The sequence below is a fragment of the Cucurbita maxima genome, unplaced genomic scaffold (genome assembly GCF_002738345.1).
Source record: "Cucurbita maxima cultivar Rimu unplaced genomic scaffold, Cmax_1.0 Cma_Scf00030, whole genome shotgun sequence".
Taxonomy (NCBI): domain Eukaryota; kingdom Viridiplantae; phylum Streptophyta; class Magnoliopsida; order Cucurbitales; family Cucurbitaceae; genus Cucurbita; species Cucurbita maxima.
The window spans coordinates 2,937,392-2,948,476 of NW_019272046.1; the positions used below are offsets into that span (position 1 = coordinate 2,937,392).

Below are 11,085 nucleotides of genomic sequence, written 5' to 3' on the forward strand. Positions count from 1 at the left end.
CCGAAAGAACCAATGCTATCCCACTTCCTTCTATTCAAAAAGGTGAGCTACTCTTACTTAAACAAAAAGGCCAAATTCGGGGGCTCCTTCCCTATTTCTCGGTCTCGCAGCTTCCTCCTCTTTATATATTACTAAGCCCTCAATCAGGTGGGTAACCCCGAAAAGCGAACTCAGCCACTTTTTAGGAGTTGGTTTTGGCTTGCCTCCTTCTATTTGATTAGTAAAGCGGTAACGAGCAAGAAAATAGATGTGCTAACGCCTTGACTTGAGATTTGGAAATGCAAATGAAAGAGGAAATAGAAAAAGAATCAGTCAATTCTTTTCGAGTTTCGCCTTCACCCTTTCGTGCACCCGCCTTAGGCGAGAGGCCGATCCCACGACTAAGATAGTCGCTCCAGAGGTCGCGCAGTTTCGGCTTCGCCCGCGAATCCTGCAAGTTCTTGGGGCAACCCCTATCAAAACCCCAATCAACAACCGGGGACGGCTCAAGAGGCGCTGCCAGAGGCGCCAACACCCGCAGAAGTTCCGCACATCGATCCCCATCCCCTGAGGCACTTCTCAGGGAAATTCACACGTTAGTCACGCAGCAACTACGTTCAGAGTGTGAAAGAGGGCGAGTGCAGCCCTCACTTTCAAGAAATGAGAAATATGTATTCGGAAATAGCCAATAACAAACATTATTTCTCAGGATGTGGAAATATCTGCGTAGATGGATGCCGAACCCCTCCACGAATGGATGGAGCAGATTAGAGATAACCCTACAATCTGCTAAAAAGTCTTTTGGCATAATACCGCTATGCTATACAAAAACAGAAAAGGTTTCCTCTCCCTCTCCCTATCGGTCGAGCTACTTACTCCTTACTCCCTCTCCCTATCGGTCGAGCTCCTTCCTTACTCCTGACTCCCTCTCCTCTTCTCCTCGCCTTTTTTTCTTTCTTTTTTTTTTCGGTATGCCGCTCCACGAGAAAGAAAACCAAGTGGGCTGTGGTAATGTAAGAATTAGGTTTTTCTACTTTCACTTTGTTGTTGAGAAAAGATATCGGGGAGACCCTCGACCTGGGTGGGCTCCCGCGCCCTTCTTTGTTTAGTTTGTTTATCTCAGTGGTTGCCCTCTCAAGTCAGGTTCGCAGTTTGCTGGGTGCTTTTCTTGCTTTTTATGAGGTCGCCCTTTTTCTTTCTTTCTTTCTTTCGTTTGTGCATCTTTCTTTCTCCCATGCTTTCAGTTGGTCAACAACCAACCACAACTCTCTATAGTTCTTCACTACTCATACAGGAAGGAGTCTCTTTCTGTCTGAAGGGAATAATCAATCATTTTTTCTCAATCAAGAATGCCTCAACTGGATAAATTGACTTATTTCACACAATTCTTCTGGTCATGCCTTTTCTTCTTGACTTTCTATATTCCCATATGCAATGATGGAGATGGAGTACTTGGGATCAGTAGAATTCTCAAACTACAGAACTAACTGGTTTCACACCGGGGGAACAAGATACGGAGCAACGACCCCAACAGTTTGGAAGATATCTTGAGAAAAGGTTTTAGCACCAGTGTATCCTATATGTACTCTAGTTTATTCGAAGTATCCCAATGGTGTAACGCCGTCGACATATTGGGAAAAAGGAGTCAAATCACTTTTCTCTCTTGTTTCGAAGAAATAAGTGGCTCACGAGGTCTCGAAAGAAATATATTCTATTTGATCTCGAAGTCCTCATATAGCACTTCTTCCAATCCTGGATGGGGGATCGCTTATAGGAATGACATAATGCTAATCCATGTTCTACACGGCCAAGGAAGCATCGTTTTTTAATCTCATTATGACTTGGTCGTTTAGAAGAGATTCTTTCTCGATAAGAATAGTAGAAAGCATTACAAGAGAGATATATCCCTTTTCAAATCCCCACGCGAAGAAGGACGTTCAGAAAGGTTATCGAGAAAGTCGATCGCTCTTTTTAGTGGGGAGGAATAGTCCGGGAAGGGAGCGAGACCAAGCCGAGGAGAGTAAGCCCTTCCCACGTGTAAAGTTGAATAAATGAATCCTCAACCAGAGAGATCAACCTGCGCCTTTCATTTTAGGCCGCCGGCGGCGCAGAACACACTAATTCGCGACCAACAAGTTTTCCGAAACCAAATTGCAGAGAATTTTGACTTTACTAAAATGCTTGTTGAAAATCAACGAAAGAAGGAAGGTCTTCCCACGTAGTTCCTCGGTCAAACCAACGAGATTCTCCTCTCAAAGGAATAGAGAGATATTTTTCTAGTTAGACTTCTATCAATGCAATGAAAGAACCATCCCTTCCTATTTTTTTGTCCTGTCAGATAGAAAGAAAATGAGACCCCAACCCTTCTTTACCACTTTAGCGGGGGTGAAGGGGGGGTTTACATACAACCGAGGCAAAGTGGTTTATGATTGAATCTCAGAGGCATTCTTTTCATTTGGTAGATCCAAGTCCATGGCCCATTTCTTGTTCACTCGGAGCTTTGGCAACCACCGTAGGAGGTGTGATGTACATGCACTCATTTCAAGGGGGTGCAACACTTCTCAGTTTGGGCCTCATATTTCTCCTATATACCATGTTCGTATGGTGGCGCGATGTTCTACGTGAATCCACGTTGGAAGGACATCATACCAAAGTAGTACAATTAGGACTTCGATATGGTTTTATTCTGTTTATCGTATCGGAGGTTATGTTCCTTTTTGCTTTTTTTCCGGCTTCTTCTCATTCTTCTTTGGCACCCACGGTCGGAGGTATTTGGCCCCCAAAAGGGATTGGGGTTTTAGATCCTCGGGAAATCCCTTTTCTTAATACCCCTATTCTCCTTTCATCCGGAGCTGCCGTAACTTGGGCTCATCATGCTATACTCGCGGGGAAGGAAAAGCGTGTTGTTTATGCTTTAGTAGCTACCGTTTCACTGGCTCTAGTATTCACAGGCTTTCAAGGAATGGAATATTATCAAGCACCCTTCACTATTTCGGTTAGTATTTATGGTTCTACCTTTTCTTAGCAACTGGCTTTCATGGTTTTCATGTGATTATAGGTACTCTTTTCTTGATCATATGTGGTATTCGCCAATATCTTGGTCATCTGACTAAGGAGCATCACGTTGGCTTTGAAGCAGCTGCATGGTACTGGCATTTTGTAGACGTGGTTCGGTTATTCCTATTTGTCTCTATCTATTGGTGGGGAGGTATATGAAAGAACAAAACAGTGCATTGAGGAATTCAAGCTCGAAGACAGAGAACCGAGCTTTTCCAAAGAATTACAGCAGCTTTCCTTCTTCCTTTAATTATTATATACAAAAAAGCCTCTTCCACTTTCCTGCCAAATCTATTTGTAGTCTGGCACATAAATTTAGGGATCGAAGAGATTATGGGAGATCATGTTCACCAAGAAATGACTCGAAATTGGATCTTAGTCTATTTGAGATTGTTCCTTTTAATCGTAATCAAAGATGTTTTCTTCTCTCTCATTTCTTTTCCGAATAAATCGAAGAACCTAATGGATCGAACTCATCCTTCCTTGGCTGCTATGAAAGATATCGCCCTTGCGTTGCGGAAGGAACGTTCTCTTCTCTTTTGAGTTTCAGGCAAGAGCTCTTTCTTCAATAAAGGGTTGGAACTCTCATCTTTCCCCGGGAAGAATATGGTATGGGCTTGTTGAAGCTATGAAGCATCTTAGAGTATTCCATTCCGTTTTTCAGCTGGATCCGGGCTTGGTTCGACCTGAAAAAACGGCGATTTAGTAGAGAGAGAGAGAGGTTTTCGAAAGAAAGGCTATCAACGTAGTAGTATATAGATAGAGTGAGTGTGCAGGGTGTAGGTATACCACTTACGAGAAAGAACCCCAAGTAAGTAGTTAACCAAAGACAAGTAAGTAGTTCGTCAGTCCTTCCTCCGACGCCTCCCGTTCATTTTCATTCTTTCTTTCTTTCATGTTTTTTGTTTTGTTTCTTCATAGGTCCCAAGCCCTTCTTATCAAGCCCTCCTTAAGTCAAAAAAAAGAATGCTGCTTTATTTGAACGAACATTGTAAGAACCTTTCTAACTGACACCCCAGTCATAATGCCACCCACGTCTTTTTGAACAAAGACTTTTTTGTCTTTTTGATTTGAGTTAATAATAAATAAATAACTGGCAGGTTTCATTAATGAAAAGAAAAGCGGAGGCCCGCCATCTGCTAGCATTGTGGTTTGGAATCGATTCTTTATCAATGTCCCACCCTTTCTTTGAACCTTGTCAATGATCGAACTTAAAGATATGAACTGAGTGCCATTTGATGAGTAACTGAGAACAAGGGAGAGGGATATGGAAAGGATGAAGTAATGAAAGAGGAAATCATTGCTAGTAGTAACGACTTGTCACGATCCATTGGTTCATATAGAATCCATGTCCTAGGTGTATCAAAAAACATGATTTTCGCTAAGCGTATATAATAAAATAGAGTGAAAGGGTACACCCCGAAACCAAGGGCGTACTAACTAAGAGCTGAGTCCTCTCCGAACCGCAAGAGATAGTTGCCCATCATACGGCTCACCAACTTCACTTGCCTCTATGGGAGGCTCGCTCCGGGCAGGTTCGGATCACTTACAATACACGGCTCTACGAAGGAAGGGCTTGGTGGGTTAGTAACGCGTTTTCAATATGATGATTTTTCCGTATTTGTTTGATGAGAAATGCGAGACGAAAAAGGAACTCATCTTTTCGACTGGGAAATGCAAGTCTGTTTTGTCCACTTTCTCCATCCCCCTCTATCAAAATCAAAAAAAAGGCGAGCTTGCTTCTTATTCCCGTGTTCGATCTCTTCCATCTCTGCCTCGCTCGTTGTCACCTATGTTGAAGAAAGGTTTGGAACCCTGTAGAGAATGAAGAGGGGCCAAGCATCTTCCTCTCAACAGTGCTTCTTGAGGCTCCACTCTCCCCGTAAGGCCCCGTTAGCCTGGGCGAGGGGATAAGGAATAAGGATTGAATGAAGCCCCCTTCCTTAGCTCTGCCAGGGACTGTACAGGGGTTAGCTTTGTAAATGTGTAGAGCCAAGTGTAGTGTGGTGTAGTAGTAAGCACTTCTAGGCCCCTTCCCGGCTACAGGATGACTCCAGTGCTTTGGGTACTACGGACCCTCTGCCATCCATTGCAGCAGAGCCGTTTCATGAGCGGGGGGGCTAAGCGCAGTTCTTTGAATCAACCGTTGAATGAAATCGATTCTTTTTTAGATATCAAAATCGAATCTCGATAGATTCATCCATCTTTCTATTCATAGATCTGACTAAAAAAATGGATTGAAGTAGCGTGAAGCCCCAAATCCTTGATTTGGCCAGGAAAGACTGCACTGCTTTGGGCCCAGGAAGCGAAGGGAATGAGCTCGGTTCTTCTCCACACTGATTTTTTTGATCTGTGTCCGTTCCGCGCGCGATTGGCGCTTTGTTCTCCTCTTATTCTTCATTGGACGGTTCGGATGGACTTCGCCGTTCTTTCCCAACTCAAATTGAAAAGGCTGTCTCACATCGAGATGTCGATTCGTTTTCCGCCCCCAATGAGATGGGGAATTAGTAACCCCCTATTTCGTTTGGCCCTGAATCTTTCTGAATCGAGGCCCGGCTCGCGTCGTTCCAACAACCGGCGGGGAGCACCTCAGTATACGATCGCGCGCAGTAACTGGGAGTCCTATTACACCTAAGGCCAACTTCAATTCACCAAACCAAGGTTCATCTCGTGTAGTGATTGTGGACTCGTACAAGGGAGTAGACGTTTGATGTATCAGACTCGACCCTATCTTTCGGAGCATGCATTCCCATCCGTGTCGCAACTGATTCGGTAAGCTACGTGTCCGGTGCACGGAGAACAGCCTTCGGTCTCCCAAACGGACTGACTTACTCGTGGCAACCTTCCGGCCGCCCAACGACCTATAACGCTAGTCACTACTCCCACTGGGGCTAGGAAGTAAGCCCCACAACCCAAAGCGGCGAAAAACAAATAGAATTTGCTACAAAAACCGGCTAACGGGGGTATTCCTGCGTATGAGAACATAGTAATGGAGAAGGTAATAGCCGAAATAGGATTCGTTTTGGCTAGAGCGCCCAAATCCGCTATATATTTTACACGGGGTTGCCGTAATGCTAAAACTATAGCGAATGCATCTATCGTCATTAATACATAAATAAAGATACCAATTAGTAGTGATTGAATTCCTTCTATGGTTCCACATGAGAAACCAGTACGAATATAACCTACATGTCCAATTGAACTATGAGCTAGAGGTCTTTTGACTTTCGTTTGGGCCATGGCGGCCAGTGCTCCTAAGATCATAGAAGCAATGCTGCAGAAAAAGAAGATTTGTTGCAATGTAGCTCCATAGGAACCATAAATAGAAAGACGTGAAATATTAGCAAAAATAGAGATTTTAGGCGCAATAGAAAGGAATGCTGTAACCGGGGTGGGTGAACCCTCATAGATATCAGGTGCCCACATATATAGAGTCAAAAGAGATATGGAGTCCGAAGGGTAGGGGGTTTTTCTTCGGGGCTTGAGAGATGGAATAGATAGGGCCCCACAAGTTGAGAATTCGCCGCTATGGAATTCACACAAAAGGGAACGAGGAATGATCAACGAAAAAAGTGCTCTCTGAACCGAACGTGAAAGTTGTTTTCCATCAGACGGCTCTTTCTGTAACTCCACTCTCGACTTGGATTATATATCCAAAAAGGTCCACTCTCGGTTATTCCACACTCTGTCGCCTAGCAGAGGCATGGTTATCTGAAGTGGATTCTCTCTTTTCTAGTGGATGCCGAACTTGCTGCCCCATTGACTAAGAAGGGGGCGGGCACAACAGCTACATGGACCCCTTCCTTTTGTTGCCAGCGCTTTCCTGGGCCAAGCCAGAATTCTTGATGAGAAAGGGCAGGCAAAGCCCGAAGACTACTATCCTACCTAATAGGCCAGCGGGCAGAACGAGGAAAGGGCCCGACAATCATACCACCGCTTTCGAAAAAGCGTGTTCCCTTCAGATAAGATGCACTGTAGGCCATCCTCGGCCTTCTTCGTTTTTGATGAAAAAGAAATCTAATCTCGATCTCCGAAAGTGTTTTCCTTCCCCTCCCTTCGTCGAGCCTTTAATGGTTGGGGGAAGCATTTCCTTATCTGAACTTGGCGGGCATTCTTTACTAGCCTGATTCAAAGAAAGAGGGGCGCGAACATAGGCAATTATTTTCAGGTCCTAGGCCATGCGTTCAATACAAAAGAAGCTGTAGGGATGACAAAAGGAGGTTTCCTGTCTTGCACTGAAAAAGAAACAAAGAGGAATAGAATAGACATCCCTTTTTCTGTCTACGTATTCTTTATCATCTCCCTATTTCTTTGTTTTGATATCGTTATATCTCTTTCTCTAAATCAAATTGAGAAAGAATGGATCCTATCCCCTATATCGAACACTAAATCCTATCTATTGATCGAAAGATCTTCGTCAAATACCAGACTTTGCCTTTTCTTTTTTTTTTAAAGGAATTCCTCATATCCAAAGCGGCTTACCACAAGCACCCCATCTCATACGACTAGTTGGGGGGGATGGCTGTTTGCCTTTTGAATCAAACAAAGTCAAAAGTCAGTAGTAGGGGCTGAATAGCTACTTTCTTTCATTCTCAAGGAAAGCGAAGAATCCACCTTTAGTCAATAGGAAGGAGCCCTACTTCATGAGTTGCCGGGCGTAGCGCACCGCAGGTTAATCTCTCATTTTTTTAGCTTGACTTTACTAAACTAATAAGGGCTCGTTGCTTGATAGTGACTTCTTTAGTTTGGTAGGATGACGAAAGACTACTTCAATGACGTAAACCGCCGGAAACTCGAGAGGGTCGCCTTTGGAAGCGTTCGCTGGTAACCCGTCACAACATAATAAAAAGGAATGAGTTTAGCTGATTGAATCCAATCCATAAACCCGGAAACAAAACTTTGTTCCCTTTCGTCAAGTAGGTCAAAAAATAGGTATACGAACGACTTTTGCTTTGCCTTAGACTCGATTGGAACAAAGCTCAGAAAGAAGGGGAGGCGGAATGGAGAAAGGAAAGGGATAAAGGCGGTCTTGCTTGGCGCGAAGGTGGTTTGGGGGTAGGGTACTAAAGGTCCTCGGACTTCCAGGCAGTTTTTCTTTTGGGCAGTTGTTCACTGTTGGATCTCGCCAATACAGCCCCCCATAGTTTTCGTTACCAAGATATCTTTTTTTTTCTTTGTTCCCAGGGATTTTTTAGGTAATCTGCTCCCATGCTGCAAACAGTCAAATTTGAACTCAACCCTGTCGCTCTTCTTTCTTTCCTCGCGGGCAGGAAGCACACCAGCTGGGTGCCTTGCGTGATTCTACTGTATTTTTTGCACTTGACTGGATGGACAGTTGACCGGAAGAGAACTTAGATTCGCCCGGCCATCAGGCGGGCTAGTGCTTATCTTATGTGACAACACTACAAAGCGAGTGGCTCTTCTAGGCGGGCTGCTGTGTGACAAGACTACAAAGAAAGCGGCGCTTTCGTGTAACTGCTATGGTCTCAACGCCCTTACGAGGTAGTGATGAGTTTCATGCGCTCTAAGCCCGGCCCGCGCGTGGTTAGGAAGATTGGCCACAATCTGAGCGGTACCACCCACCCTACCCTACCACCTATAGGCGGTCGTCCGTCCTACAGCCGCCCGAAAAGGAACTGCAGTGATCTTGAATAGGAATCCTACAGCGATAAATAGAATCCCCATAAAAATACCACTAGATCGAGCACCAGTGATTTCGTATCCGGTCAAAATCTTGGCTAATTGATCGAAGTGGGTAGCTCCAGTAGACCCATAGATCATGGAACAAATAAGGTGGGTAGGCCCAAACACCACACTACACGTATAGACCCGAACCCCCCTCGTTACCGTACGTGCGACTCTCACCGCATACGGCTCGCACAAAGACTCATAAATCCATACTGATTTCTTCCACCTCTCCAATCCTCGATCAAACTTGCGTTCCCCAGGTGCTATGAAATGGGGGTCTTGACTTCGCCTATCGTATGTATTGGCTTGGCTTCGTGCAGAACCAAGGAGGCATTCTGGCGGGCGCGTGCGTGTAGGAAGGGAAGGCCGACCACTACATAAGCTAAAGACAACAACTACAAGCAAAACCGGAAGCCACTCGCTTCTATTCTGGTTGGGATTGTCTATCGATGAGAATCTATAGATCGTAGTAATTTGCCAACCTCTCTAAACTAAAATACGAGACAATTTCACTTCACGCCACGGACAAAAATAAAGAGCGAAGCTCGCTGGGCCTTCCTACGATGACAAATGCCTCTTTTCTCATCTCTTCAGTCTACAACAAAGAAGTGGGAGAGGCAGGATTCGAACCTACGTAGAAAAAGTTCAACAGATTTACAGTCTATCGCTTTTGACCGCTCGGCCACTCTCCCCTTCCCGGGCCGAGGCCCCCCTCAATGGATTCTAAGAAGGAAGACCGCGCCCTGAATCAATCAATAAGCTTTTTGATTTGCGAGACTAATTACTATTAATTAGCTTAGCTAGCGTTCCGGGAGAATCGAGTCATTTAGTCAGTTCATAACAATCTCTGTAAAGCAAGGGGCAAAGCTTCGACACTTCCCCCTTCCTCGCTTCTGGCTAAGTTGCGAGTGAATGAGCAAGTAAATGAACAATCCATGTTCCTAAAAGGAGTGACCCTCTTTGTTTTATTCCCTTCCCCTATCCTTTCAAAGCCCATAGGTTGGGTGCTCCCGCTTGACTAAGAGTTGTTTCGAAAGTCAGGCTCTTCCGCTAAGCTGCGAGTCTACCCTTCTCGAGAGCCTACTTAAATAGCTTAGGCTTACCAAGCCTAGTCTACAAAAAGAGGGCTACAGCAAGCAAGCTTTCCCCCTTTCTTTGTTCTGGGTCGCGCCTCACCGCAGGCACTGAATGAATGAAATGAGTGGAGATCTTCCTTCCCCCCTTATTACCAAGAACTTCGTTGCCACTAGTTAGAAGCCAATTTAGACCATCCCACACCCAAAAATAACTCGGAGCCTAAACTAAAGAGAAGAGAGTTCAGTCTACAAGAAGCTAGCAGAGCTTTAGCCATTGCACTACATCCATCGAGACTACCTAAATCGTCACCCTGTTTTTTCCTTCTTCGAATGACGCTAGTGAAGACAAATTCCTTTCGACGGCAGTCAGATACTAATTCAGTCTTCCCATTCATTCCCAGTGGATCCTTCTTCTCCCTAACAACTTCCCACTTTTGATGTCCCACGATTCTTCCCATTTAGAAACTCAGGAGAAGGACAGGGGTCGCTAGGTCAAAAAAGCGAGAACTCAAAATTCTCCCCAAGTAGGATTTAAACCCACAACCAGTCAGTTAACAGCTGATCGCTCTACCACTGAGCTACTGAGGAACAACGGACTTAAGGAAGCCCACTCTTGTTCTTTGGACCAACTTCTGACCGAACAAAAAAGGGAAAGGGGTGAGTCACTCTTTTTCACATACACCGGGAGAAAAGGTTACGATAGCAAGCCCCGACCGAAGAGCCTCTAGGAAAAGGGGGCGGCGGTCAACCATCCACTCTCGAGATTCATATGGATCAATCGTCCTGCCAGTTCGCTAAGTAGACTCACTCTACCGAGTGGCAACAAAGGCTGGAACTATTCCTACCAAAAACAAGGGACCTACTTCTCATCCTAGGAGTTAGCAGGTATGAAAGAGTCCCCTCTCTCTCTCTCTGAGTTTCGACTACTAAGTAGCAGTTCTGCTATTCTATAATGGAATCGATTCTGGTCAAGCCGAAAAAGCCCACTATTATTAGTAAGCTAGCGCGCCCCCCTTCCCTTCTTTATCAAAGTCGACGTTTCTCGCTTGTTAGTCCGACCTTTTTGGATATTTGAAGAAGGCAGGTTTGGAACCCTATCCAAGGGCAAGGTGCTGGTCTCGATCTCGCTTGGTGGTGCCCTTCTCGATGATTGTTGACTCAATATGGATTTTGTGCTTGAGTTGGGGGGCCCTCCCTCCATTTATCGAGTCAAGTAATTCGCTATCGGCAATTTGTCCGTCCTCATGCCATGCTTCTTCTTTCTCTGAATCGGTTCCTAGTGTCA

At 45.0% G+C, this 11,085-nt stretch overlaps 1 non-coding gene across 1 annotated transcript; it reads right to left on the bottom strand.

The window, feature by feature from the left end:
* Positions 1 to 10,316: 10,316 nt before the first annotated feature.
* TRNAN-GUU lies at positions 10,317 to 10,388 on the bottom strand. Its single transcript has one exon. It is a non-coding gene; the product is annotated as a tRNA-Asn (tRNA).
* Positions 10,389 to 11,085: the final 697 nt, after the last annotated feature.